General features: G+C 45.2%; 1 protein-coding gene across 6 annotated transcripts in view; it reads left to right on the forward strand.

The window, feature by feature from the left end:
* The window catches only part of znf536 (zinc finger protein 536), a 227,522-nt gene that overhangs the window by 71,629 nt on the left and 136,005 nt on the right, over positions 1-19,888 (forward strand). For all 6 annotated transcript variants that reach the window (XM_058078810.2, XM_058078805.2, XM_058078804.2 and 3 more), the window contains one exon: positions 8,075-8,157. The gene's annotated coding sequence lies outside the window, so the exon portion shown is untranslated. The remainder of the gene's footprint in view (positions 1-8,074; positions 8,158-19,888) is intronic.

Raw genomic sequence — 19,888 nt, forward strand, 5'->3', positions numbered from 1 at the left:
GCGCATGTAAATATTAGCTATCCACCAATCCAGAGGCATCAGCCTTTCCTGTCTATGAAGACGACCTGCCCGAAGGCGCCTCCGAAAGTGGGTCCGCCCTTGGTAGATGTTGGGATTCCTAGTTTTTGTTCTGCCTTGGTTTGGTTATCACCGGATTCAAACTCTTATTTGGACCAGAACAACCGGTCTTGCCTGTGGTCTCTGGTTGGGGTCCAACTGTCAAAAGAACCAATCAACCTGGCTTCTTTTTGGTTTCTTCTTCAATCCGTGCACTGGACCCCACCCTTTCAGATACCCGTGTTTGGTCTTAAAGGGGACCCTTTGTATTGGGGTGTGGGCTCCTGTAGAGCAGCCCCATGCAATAACCCACACACAAAGCTTCCGGCACGTTCCTGCTGTGATTGGTCCCACTCAGTTTCTACAGTTGCACCCGCCCATATAAGGAAGTCTCACAAGGCTCACTGTGATGTCACAGGAAGCCGGTGTTAGGAAAAACTCTGAATCCGAGCGTTCAGAGACAACTTAAACTTCTTTTGGGGCTTACTTCCAAATGAACAAACCTCATTCTCTGAAACGTTGGCGTGTTGGGATTCCTAGTTTATGTTCTTCCTTGGTTTGGTTATCACAGGATTCAAACTCTTCTTTGGACCAGAACAACCGGTCTTGCCGGTGGTCTCTGGTTGGGGTCCAACTGTCAAACAAACCAATCAACCTGGCTTTTGTTTGGTTTCTTCTTCAATCCGTGCACTGGGCTCCACCCTTTCAGATACCTGTGTTTGGTCTTAAAGGGGACCCTTTGTATTGGGTGTGGACTCCTGTAGAGCAGCCCCATGCAATAACCCACACACAAAGCTTCCGGCATGTTCCTGCTGTGATTGGTCCCACTCAGTTTCTACAGTTGCACCCGCCCATATAAGGAAGTCTCACAAGGCTCACTGTGATGTCACAGGAAGCTGGTGTTAGGAAAAAACTCTCTGAATCCGAGCGTTCAGAGACATCCTGAATTTCTTTTGGGGCTTACTTCCAAATGAACAAACCTCATTCTCTGAAACGTTGGCGTGTTGGGATTCCTAGTTTGTTTGCCTTGGTTTGGTTATCACGGGATTCAAACTCTTATTTGGACCAGAACTGTATTGGGGTGTGGACTCCTGTAGAGCAGCCCCATGCAATAACCCACACACAAAATTGGTCCCACTCAGTTTCTACAATTGCACCCGCCCATATAAGGAAGTCTCACAAGGCTCACTGTGATGTCACAGGAAGCCAGTGTTAGGAAAAACTCTCTGAATCCGAGCGTTCAGAGACATCCCGAACTTCTTTCCGGGCTTACATCCAAATGAGCAAACCTCATTCTATGAAACTTTGATGTGGTTTAATACGGGAATACGACATTCCAAGTACATTTATAAGTCAGACAATTGGGAAAAGCATCACAGGTTCCCTTTATTCTAGTTAAGGTAGTTTTGTACCACTTGGCCCCCTGGAAGGATCAGGATGGAACCCCCTTTAACTTGACAACAGAAATGCTAACAAACGGAGCCTACGCGTCTTCTTGGTGGAAACAAGACTTTTATAAACAAGCGAGTGTGGGGGAGGGGTCAGGCGGACATGCCTGGGATAATAAGCGTCAGGGAATCTAATCAGATTTCTAAGAGGAATTGATTGTTGTGAGGCAGGCTGCCGTCATGGCCGCCGTGGCCGCCGTGGCCGGGGCTTGACAATAAACCCGCATTTAAGTGTTAATTTTTATGCTAATGCACTGGCATCGCCGTGTGATGCAATTCGGTCCCCCAGCCCCCCACTCCCTCCACCGCCACCTCCCGCCCGCCGATATGAAAATCGTCCCGCGTGTGCGCGCACACAAAATGTCAGCTTGGCAGCCGCGTGAAAGCTTGTAATTTATGAGGTATGTTTCTATTAGTGTGTGTCACACTTGTTAGGGAGCCCACATGCGCCTCTCGCTTGCTAGCTCGCTGTCTTCTGTCTGTACCCCCCCTCCTGCCCCCACCCCTCGCCCTGACAGCATCTACTTCTTTAACACACAAACACACACACACACACACACACACACACACACACACACACACACTGTGAGCGCGTCTTGTTGGTGAGATGTCTCAGCTGAGCGGCTGCTACACTGAGGCCTTAATGTATTATCATACATGGGGGGGTCCTTGCCCCCCGGACAAAAGGCAATTTAATACAATTTAATGACACTGCCAAGAATGTGTGTGTTGGGGGGGGGGATCAGGACTCGGTGGAGTGAAAATACCGTCTGTGTTTTTAACGGCAGTGTGACCTTCATCCTTTCTTTGCATTCGCCGATCATCATGTTAGCTTATGATGGACATGTGTGTGTGTGGGGGGGTGGGGGGGGGGGTACTGATACAGCAGTATGTTTATTGTCGGGAGCGTCTTCATCCAAGCTTTCGGGGTGGCCCTGAAACATGATGTCTCATTTACATTATTTTCCATGGGAATCAGCGATGGCCACCAGAATGGATTCTTTTTATTTCATATTTCATTGTTTTTACGCCACAACAATGGAAACATTAGAAACAGCTGGAGGTGTGATGCAGGCTGCAGGCATCCCTCGGCCTCACTCGCTCGGGCTTTTTCACAAATATATGGATTCATAAACTGTGCTTCAATACAGGATGTATTCAATATCTATAAATATATTGGGGAGGGTGCTATTTCATACTCTCTATTAATGCTCCATTAATGTTAATAAAGAGTGTATGTCCAAGGTTGTAAACAGTTTTTCTATGCCTAATATGTCTTATTTTCTCTTATTATGTCTACTCTATTGGGTAACTGAAGTGTAAAGGTCAATATAGGGGTGTTATATCATGTCTAGAGGGCTCTAATAATGTTAAAACCCATATTTAGAAGGTTGTAAACAGTTTTTCAAATCCTAATATGTCTTATTTTCTGTTATTATGTCTACTCTATTGGGTAACAGAAGTGTAAAGGTCAATATAGGGGTGTTATTTCATGTCTCGAGGGCTCTAATAATGTTAAAACCCATATTTACAAGGTTGTAAACAGTTTTTCAAATCCTAATATGTCTTATTTTCTGTTATTATGTCTACTCTATTGGGTAACAGAAGTGTAAAGGTCAATATAGGGGTGTTATTTCATTTCTCGAGGGCTCTAATAATGTTAAAACCCATATTTAGAAGGTTGTAAACAGTTTTTCAAATCCTAACATGTCTTCTTTTCTGTTATTATGTCTACTCTATTGGGTAACAGAAGTGTAAAGGTCAATATAGGGGTGCTATATCATGTCTCGAGGGCTCTAATAATGTTAAAACTCATATTTAGAAGGTTGTAAACCGTTTTTCTATGCCTAATATGTCTTATTTTCTCTTATTATGTCTACTCTATTGGGTAACAGAAGGGTAAAGGTCAGTATAGGGGTGTTACATCATGTCTAGAGGGCTCTAAGAATGTTAAAACCCATATTTAGAAGGTTGTAAACAGTTTTTCTGTGCCTATTATGTCTTATTTTCTCTTATTATGTGTACTCTATTGGGTAACAGAAGGGTAAAGGTCAGTATAGGGGTGTTGTCTTAAGTCTCGAGGGCTCTAATAATGTTAAAACCCATATTTAGAAGGTTGTAAACAGTTTTTCTATGCCTAATATGTCTTATTTTCTCTTATTATGTCTACTCTATTGGGTAACTGAAGTGTAAAGGTCAATATAGGGGTGTTATATCATGTCTAGAGGGCTCTAATAATGTTAAAACCCATATTTAGAAGGTTGTAAACAGTTTTTCAAATCCTAATATGTCTTATTTTCTGTTATTATGTCTACTCTATTGGGTAACAGAAGTGTAAAGGTCAATATAGGGGTGTTATTTCATGTCTCGAGGGCTCTAATAATGTTAAAACCCATATTTAGAAGGTTGTAAACAGTTTTTCAAATCCTAACATGTCTTATTTTCTGTTATTATGTCTACTCTATTGGGTAACTGAAGTGTAAAGGTCAATATAGGGGTGCTATATCATGTCTAGAGGGCTCTAATAATGTTAAAACCCATATTTAGAAGGTTGTAAACAGTTTTTCTATGCCTAATATGTCTTATTTTCTCTTATTATGTCTACTCTATTGGATAACATTAGTGTAAAGGTCAATATAGGGGTGTTATCTCAAGTCTCGAGGGCTCTAATAATGTTAAAACTCATATTTAGAAGGTTGTAAACCGTTTTTCTATGCCTAATATGTCTTATTTTCTCTTATTATGTCTACTCTATTGGGTAACAGAAGGGTAAAGGTCAGTATAGGGGTGTTACATCATGTCTAGAGGGCTCTAATAATGTTAAAACCATATTTAGAAGGTTGTAAACAGTTTTTCTGTGCCTAATATGTCTTATTTTCTCTTATTATGTCTACTCTATTGGGTAACAGAAGGGTAAAGGTCAGTATAGGGGTGTTATCTCAAGTCTCGAGGGCTCTAATAATGTTAAAACTCATATTTAGAAGGTTGTAAACCGTTTTTCTATGCCTAATATGTCTTATTTTCTCTTATTATGTCTACTCTATTGGATAACAGAAGTGTAAAGGTCAATATAGGGGTGTTATTTCAAGTCTCGAGGGCTCTAATAATGTTAAAACCCATATTTAGAAGGTTGTCAACAGTTTTTCAAATCTTAACATGTCTTATTTTCTGTTATTATGTCTACTCTATTGGGTAACAGAAGTGTAAAGGTCAATATAGGGGTGTTATTTCATGTCTCGAGGGCTCTAATAATGTTAAAACCCATTTTTAGAAGGTGGTAAACAGTTTTTCTATGCATAATATGTCTTATTTTCTCTTACTATGTCTAAACTATTGGGTAACAGAAGTGTATAGGTCAATATAGGGTTGTTATATCATGTCTAGAGGGCTCTAATAATGTTAAAACTCATATTTAGAAGGTTGTAAACAGTTTTTCTATGCCTAATATGTCTTATTTTCTCTTATTATGTCTACTCTATTGGGTAACTGAAGTGTAAAGGTCAATATAGGGGTGTTATATCAAGTCTCGAGGGCTCTAATAATGTTTAAAAAACATACATATGTAGAATGTGGTAGACAGGTTGTCTATGTTCAACATGTCTTATTTTCTCTCATTACACTTCCTTTACCCAATATAGTAGATATAAAGGTGACTATAGGGGTGTTATATAATGTCTAGAGCGCTCTAATGATGTTTAAAAAGCATATGTAGACTGTGGTAGACAGGTTGTCTATGACCAATATGTCTTATTTTCTTTTATTATGTCGACTCTATTGGGTAATTGAAGTGTAAAGGTGACTATAGGGGTGTTATGTCATGTCTAGAGGGCTCTAATAATGTCTAAAAAGCATATGTAGAATGTGGTATTATAATATTGTAAATATAATATTGTACATATTATGTGTACAATACTGTTGGGGTGTATATATTTATAAAAACATGAAGATTGCAGCAGTATGATGACTGCTGATGAGGGGAAGTGTGTGTGAGTGTAGAAAAGGTGCGGGAACGGTACTCAGACCAGGGCACGGGCAAGCAGACAGACGGGTGTTTCCCCGTACGAAATGGTTCACGTCACGTCCATCAATAGAAACGCTTTGCCGCTGGTGCGCGGGGTGGGGTTCCCATATTTTGTCCCCACTTTTGAGCGAAATTCATTTGTAATTTGACCGGTGCGGTGGCAGCGCTTAAATGGCGGCAAAGTCGCGGCGCTGGCGCGTGGAGTGCCACTAGAACGCCAAAAACCGTCCAAACTGCACTCGGCGGGCCTCGGCGAGCGCACTGAAAGGTTTGGATCCAATTCACATATAGGTCAATTAAATGCACCAACATCTGCTCTCTCCCCACCATTTGCATATAGCATTCATATGTTAATCATGCCCCTTGTTTTTTTCTTCCTGTGTGTGTGTGTTTGTTTCTCGCTGTGCGCATGTTTTTTTTTTTTTGTGGGTTTTTTTTCCTGTACTTCCTCCCCTCCTCCCAGCCTCTTTTGTACGGCCAAACAAAAAGAGATGCAGAACATGTTGGATTGCCTCTTCTCCCCCGTCCTATTTTCACTTCCTGCGTGCGTTAAAGGGGAGGCGAGCGGGCCCTGATGGCGACGAGAAGCCCCTTTAAACGCGCCCCACTCTCCTCCCCGAGCAGCTTAATGCCTTATAAATCAATGATGACACAGATGGACCAGCGATAATCTATTTAGAATGCCTCACAGCAAATATTGTTGTGCAGATGATGAGACAGACAGTCTTTTTAACCCCTAAAGTCCTCCCACGCTCGCCTGCTCCTCCTGTTGGAAACACATTATTAGCACCAGCAGGTTTTTGGCTTGCAAGGGTCCTTCGACATCTCGTAGCTTCATGGTTGTACTGCGTCCTGGAAGACACGGAGGCGGCCATGTTGCTGTTTCATTCCATCCAAATTAGCGTCTTCCGGAATATAAATCAAACTTTTGCTAGTTTGGTTGCTCCTGGAACTTATAATAAATATTGATATGTAAAATGTTGGGATGTGGAATGAGATCGGGAGCTCGGTGAAATGTAACTTTGTTGTGGATGTTGTTTGGCTCTTGTGTAGCCAAACAACGGTTTATGTGTTCCGTTATGCAGCCTGTTGTTCTGTGTGCTATGCGGTAGTTTGGGGGTGTCCAAATGTGCCCCCCCCCCCTCACCCAGTGAGGGACACATAGTGAAAAATGAAAGGATGCAACTTTGACACTTTGTAAAATAACACATGGAAAGAAGAAAAAACTGCGTCTCAGCTTTGTGATACATGTATAAGTGCATAAGTCTTTGCTTTTTTCTTATTTTTCACGTTACTTCCCTAAATTATTTCTTCAGAAATAATTTTAAAAATATTTTCTTCTCATAATATTTTGATTTATTATCATATATTAATTTTAAAAAAATGTTTTACACATTTGGAAAGTATTTTTTCAACTTTTTCCCCACGATTATGAATTTATTCCCATCATATTTAGACTTTATTTTAGTAATGTTATAAATATTTTCCAACCGATTTTTTTCAAAAATTATAACTATTTGTTGCTTCATTTGTTCCTCAAATATGGTGAATCAAATATTTAAATAAAATGAAAAATATTAAATCTAAAAAAAATTGAAAAAATTACAAAATGTACAATATCTTTTTTTGTAATTTCAAATTACTTCAAAATCCATTTTTGCTTTTTTTTGCATTTTTACTTTTGGGCCACATGTCGATAAAAAACGGTGACTTTTGGGAAGTCAATTTGTAAATATTTATTTATTTCTTCTCCATGATACATTTTAGAATGACGCGGATCATAGCCTGGAAATACGCTGGTTAAGGGTTTGGTGATGGTTTGGTATTTCGGGGGGCGAATAAAGACAGAATGGTTGCAGAAGACAGAAAGGATACAGCCTGATGATACCAGAATGGTTGCTAGTTTTAATAAGGATACGGCCTGGCGATACCAGAATGGTTGCTAGGTGGATGAAGGACATGGACAATATAAAAGGCTAAAGCCCACCAGCAAGTTGACCAGTTCAACAGGACGTCTTGATGAAAACATTTCAGCACATCGGACACGTCGTAACCTTCTTTCTGGATCATTTCTGCGTGTTTGACATTTGGGAGGTTAATGGCTGTCCAGGGTCTCTGCCCCCCCCCCGTTCCCCACACCCCCCTTCATGGTCTGTGCTCTCCATCAGGCCCCGTGGAGGGCCGAGGAGCGTCGGGATGAAGTGCAGCTTGTCAGACGTGGCAGCTGGTGCGAGCGCGCTGATAAATATAAGCTGGTATTGATCGTGTGAAAATGAAAGATCCCCGAGTGGCGAGCAGTATTTAGCTCCTCGCCCGCCTCCCGTCACCGGTGGCCTTGCCCGGGAGAGGGGGTAGGCGGGGGGATATGGGATAGATTTCCAAACGTGCCTGCGGGCGCCGCATCGGGCCAGATTTGATTTCATCTTTAACCTTTTTCTCCGGCATCGCTCCCTCCGCCTCTGAAGCGCCGCCCGCCAAATTCGCCGGCTCGTCTGGACTTCGGGGTCCGCCAGCCCTCTGCTCATGGTTCACTTCCTCCTTCCTTCAGGTGGCGTTCCCGTCCGCAGTGCCAGCCAGAGGCGGCTTGATACGACACCAAGGTTCACTCCAGTATGCTGTTGGTGTGCTAAGGTAGGCTCCGCCTTCTTCCGGTTTTCCCAGTTGCGGTCCCTGACCAATCCCAGAGCAGTCCATACACATTTAAGTGTGCTTTTTACCTTTTAGAGGAAAGTGTAATATATTTATTATGTTATTATTATTCTTATTATATATACATATAGTATTTCTTTGTTCCTTTTTTCCCTTTTTTGCCTTTTTTCCTTCCTTTTTTTCCCTTTTCTTTTTTTTTCCCTTTTTTCCTTTTTTTCTTTTTCCCTTTTTTGCCTTTTTTCCTTTTCTTCCTTTTTCCCCTTTTTTCCAATTTCTTCCTTTTTTGCCTTTTTTCCTTTTTTCTTTTTTCCCTTTTTTGCCTTTTTTCCTTTTCTTCCTTTTTTTCCTTTTTCTTATACATATAGTAGTTTTTTTCCCTTTTTCCCCTTTTTTCCAATTTCTCCCTTTTTTTCCTTTTTTTCCTTTTTTCTTTTTTCCCTTTTTTGCCTTTTTTCCTTTTCTTCCTTTTTTCCTTTTTCTTATACATATAGTAGTTTTTTTCCCTTTTTCCACTTTTTTCCAATTTCTCCCTTTTTTGCCTTTTTTCCTTTTTTCTTTTTTCCCTTTTTTGCCTTTTTTCCTTTTCTTCCTTTTTTCCTTTTTCTTATACAAATAGTATTTTTTGTTCCTTTTTTCCCTTTTTCCTTTTTCTTCCTTTTTTTCCCTTTTCTTTTTTTCCCCTTTTTTTCTTTTTTCCCCTTTTTTTCTTTTTCCTTTTCTTCCTTTTCCCCCCTTTTTTCCTTTTTCTTATACATATAGTATTTCTTTGTTCCTTTGTTCCTTTTTTTCCTTTTTTTTTCTTTTTTCCCTTTTTTCCTTTTTTTCCTTTTTTCCCTTTTTCCCCCTATATTATATTATTTTTAATGAATATTACTATTACTATTTGCATTTTTTGTGTTATTTATGTTCATCATTAGCCTAACTAATCCCGTTATTTGATTGTATTTTTGGAACGTGCAGTATTTATTTCGAAACGATATATCGTTACTGTATATAGTATTTCCTGCGGGCCCCAGGAAGTACTTGGTACTTAACGTTAGTAAGACTGTTGAGCTTGTTGCTAGAGCTGGATGGTATGGTCGTATCTGTGTGAGGATAAAGAACACGACGACACACACAAGTAAACACACACACACACACACACACACACGCCAACTGTTCATCATTCACTCGCCAGTTAGACTTATCCCCAAAGGCGTTGTGTCTTTAAGCGCACACGCCGTGGCGCGGCTACAGTGCACGTACGCACACTCAACTTGTAACAATCTGGATCGTGATAATCTATGATAATCATCCGCCACATGCCACCTAAAAACACACACGGGTGGCATTCGCCGCCCGCCCTGGCACGCCGCGTCATCCCGCCTCCCCGCGCCAATGTCACTACCTCCGCCGTCAATGTCAGCGCTCCTCCTTTTATGCGCCAGCGCCGTCAAGCCGGCCGGCCGCGGCGGCGGCCGCGGCGGCGGCAGCGGCGGCGGCGGCCATGGCGGCGGGGTCCACGCAGGAAGGCGAATGTTGTGCAATTTATGTTTGGCATTAGTGTAATTGAATCCCACTCGTATATCAAGACGTGGCGAGGTGGCGGGTGATATAAATACGCACCGCCATCCGTGAAAAGTGGCAAGTGTCCCTCCCTTATTCCTGATCTCGGGAACAATGTCTCCCGTCCCGACTCCCCCCCTCGCCACCACCGTCCCCATTCGCTTCCCTCCTTCGCGGAGATGGATGATAAATTCCGAGCGGGCGCGCCGGCAACAGCTGTTGGCAGACAGGCCTGATATGAGAATAGCAGCATAGGATGAGCGGGCATTAAAAATTAATATGCTATTTAGCCTAGGTGTATTTTAGGTATTTGACATTTTCATGTCCGGACAGACTCAATTTATTCATAGTGGCCAGAAAAAAACCCTAAATAAAATAATAAAAAAGGCTGTGCGAGGGAGGGGGACGGGGACAAGGGGCGGATGCTAAGCCAAGGCTGTTTGGCGCTTTTATGATCTGTCTGACTCACCTTGTCGCCGCCATGCGGGGGTCACATGAGCGTGCACGTGGAAACTTTAGTCTACTTTTAGTTCAAGCGGATCAAATATTAATTAACACAACGTCTATTTAGGTTCCTTCGGGGGCTGCCGTTTGATGGTGCGGTTGGTCCGTACTCGGGTGGACGCCATCCTTAGGACTGGCGTGTGATCTGGTTTCCAATCGGGAGCATTTACACTCATTGTGTGTGGTTCGGTTAAAAGGAATGCCGCTTTGGTTGCAAAGAACCCAACCGTGGTGTGCCCCAGACCAGATGGACTCGGTTTGCCTGATTTTGCAACCTGGTGCAGATCGGTTCACTTGGGTACCGATGTGAACGTTGGGAGAATTAAACCATTTTTTTTTTCCAATGTTAGCTTTTGGTGAAATCTACGCTGGTAAACATACCAGGATCTCGGTATTTGGAATGTCAGGTTACGGAATCTGTTGTTCCGAAAGCAGTCCAATAGTTGACTTATTAAGGGACAGGAAGTGCCGAACTCCATGACCCTGTGTGGAAGGCGTGATCCCCCACCAAAGCTAACAACTGGTTGCGCCACCCATAGCAGCAACAACTGCAATCAATCCTTTGTGATAACTTGCAATGAGTACCTCTTATGGCGCTATGGGGGAATTTTGGACCACTCATCTTGGCATAAAACCAAAACCGCACCAAAGTACCAAGCCTGATTCAGTTCTTCATTGGACCAAAAGTCACCTGCGTTGGTTGGAACGTAATACCAAAGTGGACGGTGGTGCTTGTACGACTTGGAAGGACAGCAGGGCTCAGGTACTGGAAGGGTCTGCTTTGAAGCATCCTTGAACCCCCAGTTTAAGTCCGGCTTATTGCTAAAAAACGACGTTTAGCAATGCAAGTCAACATCAAAACCTGAGACCCAAATCGGTCCGTTTATGTTGACACATCTTAGTTTTGTGGATGTTCAAAGCTTGGGCATAGGACCCAGAGGGGCTTTCTTTGGCCGTTCTCCCCCCGCCCCCATTCTGTAACTAGGTTGAAAACCCATCACCCATCTCCTTTTGTGTCCTCTCATAGTCCCAAACGAACGGTGCAAGCAATGGCTAGTTTGACTTATGTCGACAACCGCCCGTGTCAGTGCCGAGGTACGTCGACTCCAACGGGTTCCCCTGCAGTTCGATTTCTGATCCTGACACTATGAGTGTTTAATTGAATCATATGGGACTGCTGAGCGCGGGTCATTGGTTCCTTGGTTTTGAAGCCTCCGGGCCGTTAAGAAATGTCAACAGTCGCCCACAGCGACTCCGCCGCTGACGTTGACTAAATGATCTTCACTCGACTTCCTGCATCAGCCTTAAGTTAGACATCGTGTCCGCCGTCTTGTTAAGAGACTTAGTCTGGTCCCAGTTTCTGATGCGTGCTTCATGTTGGACTACAAAGAAGTCTTCAAGTGCTGGTCGTTGATTCGATCTTAAGGTCGGGTGAAAACCAAAAACCTCAATCCATCTGGCGTCTCCCGCCTATCTGGGTACAGGTCGTGGGTGAAGCAGTCCAGCAGACTCATCCTCCAGTTCCTGGGAGTGGTGGTGGTGGTGGGGGGGGACAGGGAGGTATTCCCAGGGTAGCTGTGAAACATAATCCGTCCAGCGAGTCGTAGGTCTGCTTGCCCCGTGACTGGAACCCTTCTCCAGGGAGGCGTCCAGGAGGAATCCACACTAGTTGGCCACCTCCTTGGTGGCTCCGAGGACTGACCCAAACCGAGGTTCCTATGTTTTATGTAAGGTCCTCAAACCCAAATGAGGTCTTCTAGTCGATCAGTTCAAGAGTGTAGACTGGGGGGGTGAGATGCCATGAGTGGAGGCACCTCCCCTTAAACCCTGACCCCCGACCCCACTCCCAATCCCTCGTCCCCCCACCACTTGAAGTGGGAGGTGAAGTTCAGGCCGTGTTGGAGATTTCATGACGATTAGCGAGGGAAGGGTGAGGATGTCAAGATGTAGCAGAGGAGCAGCGGCCATTAATCACCAAGCGCGTGGGGGGTGGGGGGGGTTGGGGGGGGTGATGCCTCGAAAGTAGAAGAAGCAGAAGTCGACACTCCATGTGTTGAACTCGATGTCTGCTGTTGGCACTTTCTCTTCATTTCTGCTGATGATGTCATCACCTCGGGCGGCACGGCAGTCTAGTGGTTAGCGCGCAGACCTCACAGCTAGGAGACCAGGGTTCAATTCCACCCTTGGCCATCTCAGTTTGCATGTTCTCCCCATGCATGCGTGGATTTTCCCCGGGTACTCCAGTTTCCTCCCACATTCCAAAAACATGCTAGGTTAATTAGCGACTCCAAATTGTCCATAGGTATGAATGTGAGTGTGAATGGTTGTTTGTCTATATGTGCCCTGTGATTGGCTGGCCACCAGTCCAGGGTGTACCTCGCCTCTCGTGCTAGCTTACCCCGCGACCCTCGTGAGGAAAAAGTGGTAGAAAATGAATGAATAAATGTCATCACCTCCACTTTCACCCCCCCCCCCCCCCCCCCCCCAGCCCCAGCCAGGAAGTTCCCGCCGTGGCGCTCTCTACACATGGAGGCTGACTGTTATTACCTCGGGGAGCGTTTAGCAGCTCCGTGTTTAAAACCTTAACCTCCGCTACGGCGGCGGTGGCGAGGAAAAGCCGGGAGGTGGAAAAGCCGAGATGTTAGGCTGGCGCTTCACTGATCGGCGCCGTGTCAAGACGCCGGGGTGCGGGAGTGAGGCGCCGAGCTCGCTTTATTCCCACCTGTTGGATGATGAGCGCTCGCTAGGAGGGGAAGGGATGGTTTCCCGCTCGGCACTCGCTACAAAGCCGAAAGAAATCAAAGCCCCCCGAGAGTCGCTGACGCTATATGAAAGAAAATGTCTTAACAACCGCGCGTCTTTTCTTCCCGTTTCCCTCGCCACTCATGAATTAAGCGAAGCCGTTTGACTTCCTGCCTCCAAAGAGACGCGCTAAGTGTTGCTGCTGTTTTGTGGCTTTGAAGTTCACACAACAATTAAAAGTAAAAAAAAAAAAAAAAAACGGAGCCGTCAAGTCGTATTTTTCTTCACGGGGGCCAAAGTGACTTTGAGTCCGCAGCCTCCTGGCACATGACTGTCGCTCCCCATCATTCAAGGAGCGCCGCCCGGACCGATTAGCATATTGCACACATCAAGGAGCCCCCTCCACCGCCGCCCCCTTCCCATCATACCGCCCCCCTCTTTCTTCCCCGCCAACCCCTCCTGCTCTCTGACAGTGATCTGTGGAGGTGACACCACCAGTAATCATCATCACCTCCAGATATGTCCGCATACGTACGCGTTCTATATATGTTCTATGTTCTATATTCGATGTTCTATATCGGGGATGGCAAGTCGTGGTTAAGCCTTACCCAGCAGGGCCTTGGTACGGTACGGCAGCAAACGACTACCAGTCCTGGAAAGGGTCCAAAGTATCCACCGCCTTTACCTTTGGTTGCCGTACCACTGGTGGTAGTGCGGGACCTGGCGGGTCCTGGCGAGTCCTGGCGGGTCCTGGCGGGACCTGGTGGGTCCTGGCGGGACCTGGCGTGATGCCGTCCACCAGCACTTCCACCTTACCAGCACCCATATGAACTGAAGTGGACTTTGATGGAAACCAGTACCTACTGAGCAGATCCAGATGCAGTGCAGCCCACTGATTGGTCGACAGAAAGTCGTCACTTCTGGCAACTCACGGGAAGAAGACCAAAGAAAGCGTAGATCAGATCCAAAACTAATTAGATCAGATTAGAAATCCAGTATGGACTGAATTGGAAACCCAACAACTGGACTGCTTAGCGGAAGTGGACTCTTCCACGGTTAATACAAGAAGACAGACGCTTTGCGGTTAATAATTGATGATGTCACTTGATCTTTAGGGCGGAACTATAAATAAGTGTGTAAGATGATGCGCACATCAGTCAGGGTGTGCGGACCTGGACGGACGCAAGGAGCGAAGACGTCATGTTGGAAGTAAAAGGGAAACAGAACACCGGCACGGGACAAGTGGGAGAGCTTTCCGAAGGTTCAGCGGGGTTAAGCTAGCACAACCCCAGAGACAACCCCAGACGATCAAATGGACTTGATGAAAGGACAAAAAAGCAAAGCGAGGGTGGTCAGGTACGGAGGATGGGAGGGTTGACGGGGCTTGTGATCCAACCTTTTCTGGAAATTTCCGAATTGGACCAAATTCCAGAAATGGAATTTGTTCTTATGCTGTTACCCCAAAGTAGGAAACAGATCAGGTGTCGCACCGTATGTCCGTTCTGGTCATGGCTGTTAACTCGGGTAAAAGAACCGTACGAGTTGATGATAGCACGGGTAAAAGAACGCATCAGAACCGTACGAGTTGATGATAGTACGGGTAAAAGAACGTATTTGTACCGTACGACTTGATGATAGCATGGGTAAAAGAACGCATCAGAACCGTATGAGTTGATGATAGCACAAGTAAACTAATTTATCAGAACCGTACGAGTTGATGATAACACGGATAAAGGAACGTATTTGTACCGTACAACTTGATGATAGCACGGGTAAAAGAACGTATCAGAACCATACGAGTTGATGATAGCATAGGTAAAAGAACGTATTTGTACCGTACGAGTTGATGATAGCATAGGTAAAAGAACGTATTTGTACCGTACGACTTGATGATAGCACGGGTAAAAGAACGCATCAGAACCGTACGAGTTGATGATATCACGGGTAAAAGAACGTATCAGAACCGTAGGAGTTGATGATATCACGGGTAAAAGCACGTACGTATTTGTACCGTACGAGTTGATGGTAACATGGGTAAAAGAACGTATCAGAACCGTACGAGTTGATGATAGCACAAGTAAACTAATTTATCAGAACCGTACGAGTTGATGATAACACGGGTAAAGGAACGTATTTGTACCGTACAACTTGATGATAGCACAAGTAAACGAACGTATTTGTACCGTACGACTTGATGATAGCACGGGTAAAAGAACGTATCAGAACCAGACGAGTTGATGATAGCACGGGTAAAAGAATGTATTTGTACCGTACGACTAGATGATAGCACGGGTAAAAGAACGTATCAGAACCATACGAGTTGATGATAGCATAGGTAAAAGAACGTATTTGTACCGTACGAGTTGATGGTAGCATGGGTAAAAGAACGTATCAGAACCGTACGAGTTGATGATAGCACAAGTAAACTAATTTATCAGAACTGTACGAGTTGATGATAACACGGGTAAAGGAACGTATTTGTACCGTACAACTTGATGATAGCACGGGGAAAAGAACGTATCAGAACCATACGAGTTGATGATAGCACGGGTAAAAGAATGTATTTGTACCGTACGACTAGATGATAGTACGGGTAAAAGTACGTATCAGAACCGTACGAGTTGATGATAACACGGGTAAAAGAACGCATCAGAACCGTACGAGTTGATGATAGCACGGGTAAAAGAACGTATTTGAACCGTACAAGTTGATGATAGCACAAGTAAACGAACGTATCAGAACCGTACGAGTTGATGGTAGCATAGGTAAAAGAACGTATTTGTACCGTACGACTTGATGATAGCACGGGTAAAAGAACGCATCAGAACCGTAGAGTTGATGATAGCATAGGTAAAAGAACGCATCAGAACCGTACGAGTTGATGATAGCACTGGTAAAAGAACGTATCAGAACCGTACGAGTTGATGATAGCACGGGTAAAACAACGCATCAGAACCGTAGGAATTGATGATAGCACGGGTAAAAGAACGCATCAGAACCGTACGAGTTGATGATAGCACGGGTAAAACAACGCATCAGAACCGTACGAGTTGATGATAGCACGGGTAAAAGAACGTATCAGAACCGTACAAGTTGATGATAGCACGGGTAAAACAACGCATCAGAACCGTAAGAGTTGATGATAGCACAAGTAAACGAACGTATCAAAACCGTACGAGTTGACGATAGTACGGGTAAAAGAACATATTTGTCCCGTATGAGTTGATGATAGCACGGGTAAAAGAACGCATCAGAACCGTACGAGTTGATGATAGCACAAGTAAACGAACGTATCAGAACCGTACGACTTGATGATAGTATGGGTAAAAGAACGTATCAGAACCGTACGACTTGATGATAGTATGGGTAAAAGAACGTATCAGAACCATACGAGTTGATGATAGTACGGGTAAAAGAACGTATCAGAACCATACGACTTGATGATAGTATGGGTAAAAGAACGTATCAGAACCATACGAGTTGATGATAGTACGGGTAAAAGAACGTATCAGAACCATACGAGTTGATGATAGCACGGGTAAAAGAAGGAATCGAAACCGTGCTTTACCCCCCCCCCCCCCCACCCAATGTAATAAAGATGTCGGAAAGTGTCATTCCACAGTTCTACAAAAGCTTCAACAATGGACCCCCACCCCCAAGCCCGCTCCCTTCCTCTCTCTCCTTTGTGGCTCGCCACCAGCAGCTTCCTGAATGAAAGCGCGGTCTTCCTGTTCTTTTATATGCACGGCCACATCTGGGCCGCCGCTCGGCGGGCCGCGGCGCTTAATAACAATCACCTTCCCTTTCACTGGGCCCTGATTGTTTCTAATTGGCCCTGACAGATAGTAGCTGACAGGCCGCCGCCGCCCCCCTCCCTGCGTGACCCGCGCTCACTCGCCGCACTTATAAGGCCTGTCATTTTTAATATTTGATTCTCACTTCGTAAAAAGTTATGTGTTTTAGAGCTGCCACAGCCGCCTCCTCCCCAATCATGTGATCAAATCAGTATTTAAGTGAGGCGGCGGCAGAGGCGGCGGCAGAGGCGGCGGCGGCGGCGGGCGTCCGTCCCTCCCCTCTTGGCCTCGTCTCTCTTTCACACCCCCCCCACCCCACCTCCTCTTCCTCCTCTTTGGTTAATTGTCCCACCGCCTTCATCATTCCTGGCCCCGCCGCTTCCTCCTGTCGCCTCCGCTCAGCCTCTTCCTCTCTCCGAGTGCGTGGCGACAGCGGCGGCGGCGGCGGGATCAGGCATCAAATATTCACGTTCAGACAACGGGAGCGTTCGGACAAATAGCGCTCGTCCACATCCGCCCCGTCTCACGCACAGCCTCCAGTGTTATTTGCTCGCCATCGATTCCCGCTAAAGGTGTATGGAGCGGCGTGGAATACACATCAGGCCGGCGGATCATTAAACGAAAAGACGGATTCATCGACAGCTTGACGGATGACATTTTGCAGCACGATCCATATTGGCCTTCAATAAAAACACAATTTAGAGCTTAAGACAAAGAGGGTGAGGGGCGGGGGCGGGGGGTGGGGGCGGATACTCTATCTTCTCCTCCTCATGTCCAACACAAACGAAGGAAATGTCCTTTTTTAAATATTTGCAATATGGGCGTCGGTTTATAAGCACCGAGCTGTGATTGGCAGGTCACATTCAGATCCAATCATGACGGGGTCACGCTCCCAGGTCATCTGGACCGATTGTGGTTCTGGTTTCCTTTGTGTACTTTCTTGTGTTTGGATTACAACAGTGGGACTGAAAAAGACCGCATTGTGATGACCTGAGCCACATGGAGCATGTGACAGGACAGTCCTACACATTTTATCATAAACAAAAATCCCGGCGAGAAACTCAACCGGAGACTAAACCAGTATCCCGAAAAGAGGTCTAAAAACCTCCAAACCAGTCCCAGCAGGAGACAGAACCAGGTTTCCGCTACAGATAACTAACTTCAGACTCAGCGACCCAACCTCAGACCTCAACCAGTGGCACGCATAGAATCCCAAACCAACACAGTCCTAACAAGGGATTATGTCCTTGGTCTCAACCAGAGAACAGATCACAGAGGGACCAGAGACCCCAAACAGAAACCCTGATTGAGTTCCAACAAGAGACAAAACAAAGTTCCAACCAAGTCCGAAAACTCAACCAGAGACTAAATCAGTATCCCAAGAAGAGGTCTAAAAAGACTCCAAACCAAAGTCCCAGCAGGAGACGAAACCAGTTCTCCACTACAGATACAAAAGTTCTAACTAACTTCAGACTCAGCGACCCAACCTCAGACCTCAAGCAGAGGCACGCATAGAATCCCAAACCAACACGGTCCTAACAAGGGTTTATGTCATTGGTCTCAACCAAAGAACAGATCACCCAGAGACCCCAAACCAGAAACCCTGGTTCCAACAAGAGACAAAACAAAGTTCCAACCAAGTCCGAAAACTCAACCAGAGACTAAACCAGTATCCCAAGAGGAGGTCTAAAAAGACTCCAAACCAGAGTCCCAGCAGGAGACGAAACTAGTTCTCCACTACAGATACAGAAGTTCTAACTAACTTCAGACTCAGTGACCCAACCTCAGACCTCAAGCAGAGGTACGCATAGAATCCCAAACCAACACGGTCCTAACAAGGGTTTATGTCCTTGGTCTCAGCCAGAGAACAGATCACCCATAGACTCCAAACCAGAAACCCTGGTTCCAACAAGAGACAAAACAAAGTTCTAACCAAGTCCGAAAACTCAACCAGAGACTAAACCAGTATCCCAAGAAGAGGTCTAAAAAGACTCCAAACCAAAGTCCCAGCAGGAGACGAAACCAGTTCTCCACTACAGATACAAAAGTTCTAACTAATTTCAAACTCAGTGACCCAACCTCAGACCTCAAGCAGAGGCACGCATAGAATCCCAAACCAACACGGTCCGAACAAGGATTTATGTCCTTGGTCTCAACTAGAGAACAGATCACCCAGAGACCCCAAACCAGAAACGTCCTAAAACTCAATCAGAAACTTGAAAAACAGTCAAACCAGGATCCAAAAAGTGAAACCCCAAACCAGTCCTCATAGATCACAGACTGAAAATCTATCCTGACTGACATCAGATACCAAATTCCAACCACAAACCCAACATGAGAACCTACAAGAAACACGTTTACAGAACGTACCAATCAACGATGACAGACCCAAGTCCAAACTGGAAGTCTGCTAAGATCCTAAGGTCCTACCAGAGTTCCGGACCATCGACTGGCTGATGAACTTTTTGCCCCTTGTAGTACCAACTTCACAGAACAATACAATCTCCTTCCTCGGAGACCGCATGCCCTCGCCCCTCCACCACCCATCCATTCCATGACACCCAGGTGCCTGGGGCGGACCCACCGCCATTCTGCGCCTTTCAGGCGGCGACATCGACGCAACTAATTGGAGTCGAGCTGCGTGTTTTCACTAAAGGCACTCTTTAATTACATGGGAGCCGGGAATGAGTATTTTGGGAGCGTCTGAGTGCGTTGCTTCGAACAAATGGAGCGCACCAAAAGCAATATTTGTTTTGCCGTGATTAACAAACGGACCCGGCCATTTGTTCGGCGGAGAAGAAACAAGGGGGCACTTTCACCGCTAGCGTTGCTGCGGCGGCGGCGGCGGACGACACTTACCCCCCCACCCTTAATTCGCATCCCTCATCCTAATGAACTTTTGCTCCTGGCTGAGACTCGGACCACCCCTTTAACCCCCATTTCATCTCATCTGCGCCCTCCCCCCGTTCTGCTCATAAGAGCTTTACTAATAAGTGGCTGAATAATGTAAAGAGTATTGTTTTCTCCAAGGTTGTATTAATAAACATGACTGCATTTATTTGTCTTCAGCAAAGCGTGATTAATGCACATTAATGTCGGGATATTGCTCACTGTGCCCTGCAACACCA

Source organism: Doryrhamphus excisus, linkage group LG1 (genome assembly GCF_037039965.1).
Source record: "Doryrhamphus excisus strain RoL-2023G ecotype Guam linkage group LG1, RoL_Dexc_Guam_v1.1, whole genome shotgun sequence".
Lineage (NCBI taxonomy): Eukaryota > Metazoa > Chordata > Actinopteri > Syngnathiformes > Syngnathidae > Doryrhamphus > Doryrhamphus excisus.